Here is a 3,682-nt window from a genome sequence, read left to right on the forward strand (position 1 = left end):
GAAAACATGCTTTCTATAACACGTTGTAATCAAACAGTTTAAACAAAATGTTTTAGTCAAAACATTTTAGCCACTCACCTTGATTTCTTAGGAGCTTTTCACTCTAGTGGCTCCTCGGGCTCCTTTTTACCCCTAGAATCCAGATTCAACTTAAAGCTTATATTACTCATAGTTATATACCTTATTTTGAAATACTTCCTTCTACAAACGTATTTTAAAATGTCTCAATAAGCTTACCCTATAATTTCAGCTCAGAATTCATTGTGGTTTGGCTGAAATCACAGAATCTTCAAGACTGGCCGAGACTAATCCGACAGTCTGACCCTTCTGCATTCTTTTCAATCTCCAGCCCGGTTCCTTTGAGGTTTTCCCTCTGGCAGCCCCACTCTAAAAGCTAGACTTTCATATATTTCCGATGGCTTTGAAATCACTCCAAACGCACGAGTAGATTAGGAGATATTCTCGTCCAAAATTGATGCATTCTCCTTAACCCTCACTGCTCTCCCTCTCTTTTACGAAATTGCTGATTTTGTGATTTGAAATGAAGTCCCAAAGGCTCTATTTATAGGCGTCGAAACCTCCCCTGGTGTTGACACCACCTACTTTGCTATATGGCCAAGTGTTTACTTCTTCCCTCATCAACGCAAGCTTGTATCATCTTGGCCCAAAGTGTCTTCTTTATATGCGTCCACCACAATTCCTTAGACCTTAAGAATTTCTCCCAAAAAGACACATGGTTTGGCTGACGTGTTCCCTTGTGACCTCACCCTCCGTATGTGTTCAACTTAGGGTTTTCAATGCATAATCCACAATAACGCGGCCAAATTCAACACATAGGTGCTTGCCTGACCGTTTGATGCATAGGTGAGGCCCTTCGACGTTTGCGTGGGCGAGACGTTCGAAAATAGCACCGGACGAGGCGTTGCTGCACGCACAGGCTGCTCTCACTCTCCACTCTTGCTCTCTCCCACCTTCTCGCTGGTTTCGCTCTCTTCACTCTCGCTCTCTCCCACCTTCTCGTTCAAAATCTCGCTCTCTCCACTCTCGCTATCTTCAACTTTCTCGCTCAAAATCTCGCTCTCTCTACTCTCACTCTCTCCCACTTTCTCGCTGGTCTTGCTCTCTCCAATCTCGCTCTCTCCCATTTTCTTTCCCAAGATATCATTCTCTCCAATCTTACTCTCTCCCATTTTCTCTCCAATCTCGCTAATCTTGTTGTTAGATACTGTGAACCTTGTTTGTCTCCGTGCAACTTTTAGACGTTTGCCCACCACTTTGTGCCACTTTTACACGAATTTTCCAGATTTTCCCAAATAATTTTCCATATTTTTCTCAGTTCTTCAATCCTTTCTTCAGCTATAACGCATTTCACATAAATTCCATACTTAGCCAATTTTTCCCAAATTTCCCAAACTCAATTTCCGTATTTTTCTTTTCAAATTTCCATCCCTTTCTTCACCATTTCATACTAACTTTCTCATCAACCTACTTATTATACAAATTACATTACAATTTTACCAATTAAAGCTCAACTTAAATTATTCAAGGAAAATCTGCTTAACACTTAGAAATTTCCTTCCCTTTCCTTCACTTAGTTAATTCCTTTTATCACTTGCTTAAGTAAGGAAAATAGAAATCCGGGTTTCACAGTAGGCTCAGTACGGGTCGACTCAGAGATGAAATATGGCATTGAGAGGTTTAAAGCCCTAGGGGCTGTGACATTTGAGGGTACAATAGACCTAGCTGAAGCCGAGTTATGGCTGGATGTAGTTGAAAAATGTTTCAATGTTATGGGCTGTCCAAAGGACAGGAAGGTAGGATTAGCCACATTTCTACTGCAGAAAGGAGCGGAGAGATGGTGGAAGGTGATATCTGCCAGACGAGCTAGTATAGATGCGATGTTATGGCCTGAGTTCAGGAAGGCCTTTGAAGACAAGTACTACCCCAGCTCATTTCAAGATGCGAAGGGATGAGTTCCTCAGACTGACATAGGGAACGATGTCAGTGGCAGAGTATGAGCAGAAATTTACAAAACTATCACAGTATGCTCTGCCGATTATCGCTGAGGAAAGAGACAAATTCAGGAAGTTTTAGCAAGGACTAAAGAAAGAGATTAGAACTCCGGTGATATCTATAGCTAATTGGTTAGACCTTAACCAATTAGTAGAAATGGCGACACGAGTCAAGTGGAGTTTAGCAGATGATGAGCAGTTGCAAAGGGGCGGTGAGGCTGTAGTAGGACTGAAGGATAGGGGATCCTGACCCCAGTTGCGAGTCAGACTAGTGGAAGCCAATACATGGGTACGAGTTGGCAGGGATCCAAGAAAAGGAATTCGAGACCCTCAGCCAGTGCAGTCAGCAAACCAGAGATGCCACGAGTTGGTGAGTTGATAGCTAGCACAGAGAGGAAACCAATGTGGCCTAGTTGTGGCAAGAGGCATCTTGGAGTGTGTTATAGTGGCAGAGGGGTATGTTTCCAATGCGGTCAAGCAGGGCATTTCAAAAGAGATTGTTCCCAAGTGAACAGGGAAGCCCCAACAACATAGCAGACAACCTCTCAGATAGCTAACCAACAAAAGGGTGCTGGAAATCGAGGCGAAGGGTCAAGTGGTTCCAAGCAGAAGGGTGTTGTAGATCAACCCAACAGCAGGGGCGAGTGTATGCCGTGACACACCGGGAGGCAATGGAGTCTCCATATGTTGTGACCGGTAATGTCATATTATGTGGACAGTCTGCTTATCTTTTATTTGACCCTGGTGTCACACATTCATTTATATCAAGCATGTTTGCACCTAGTATAGATAGGTTGTCTGTGAAGGATCTCTTACCGAAGAGTTCCATGAGCACGTTCGGATCACTTCGATCTCACAGTGACCGAAATACAACAATATATATTCAAACGCACAGTTATGCAAACAAATTTTAATTAACGACAAGCTATGAATAAGATATAACAAGGAAGAGAGTGCCATACCAGTTGAAGACAATCTTCAATCTTCGAAACTCAACGCAGCGGAACCATCTACCTGATCAACCAACGGCTAGCAGTAGCGTCGACTACAGCAGCACAAACAATCGCAAAAACACGAACGTCGTGGGGATGACACCACTAGAAAAGAGCCTCGGGTATTCTCGGAGTGAGAACCCAAAGCGTGGTCTATGGTGAATTTGGTAGAGGAAAGAGGAAGCACAAATCGTGTAGGCGATAAGCAAGTGAGAGGGAAAAAGGCGCTATCGCATAGCACGATGCTTATCATTTCAGAGACACTATACGATCGTGTAGGTTTTACTGAACGATCATTTAGGAAATGATATACGATTTTTTAGCATACTCGTCAAACATTATGATCGTTTAGAGAAGCTATGCGATCATGTAGGAACTAGTGTGTGATCGTTTAGGCACGAGGTGGACTATCGTTTAGGCAAAGAGTAACTATCATATAGACTCTCGAAATGCTTAAGCGATCTCTTACTTTTCACCAGTACGATCTCTTTATTTCTTTTGGACGACGATTAAAAAATGAAACAATTTCATTTTTATTTCATCGGCTACAATAACTGATGCTGCCCCACTAACCCAGTCCAAACGTGAAAAAACTGGCTTAATTATCATATAATTAACCAATTAAAATATTAATAAATATAATCATATTATATTTTTAACCTATAGTTTCATATCAAA

The sequence above is a fragment of the Benincasa hispida genome, chromosome 6, assembly GCF_027475165.1.
Source record: "Benincasa hispida cultivar pf3 chromosome 6, pf3_genome.v1.1, whole genome shotgun sequence".
NCBI lineage: Eukaryota > Viridiplantae > Streptophyta > Magnoliopsida > Cucurbitales > Cucurbitaceae > Benincasa > Benincasa hispida.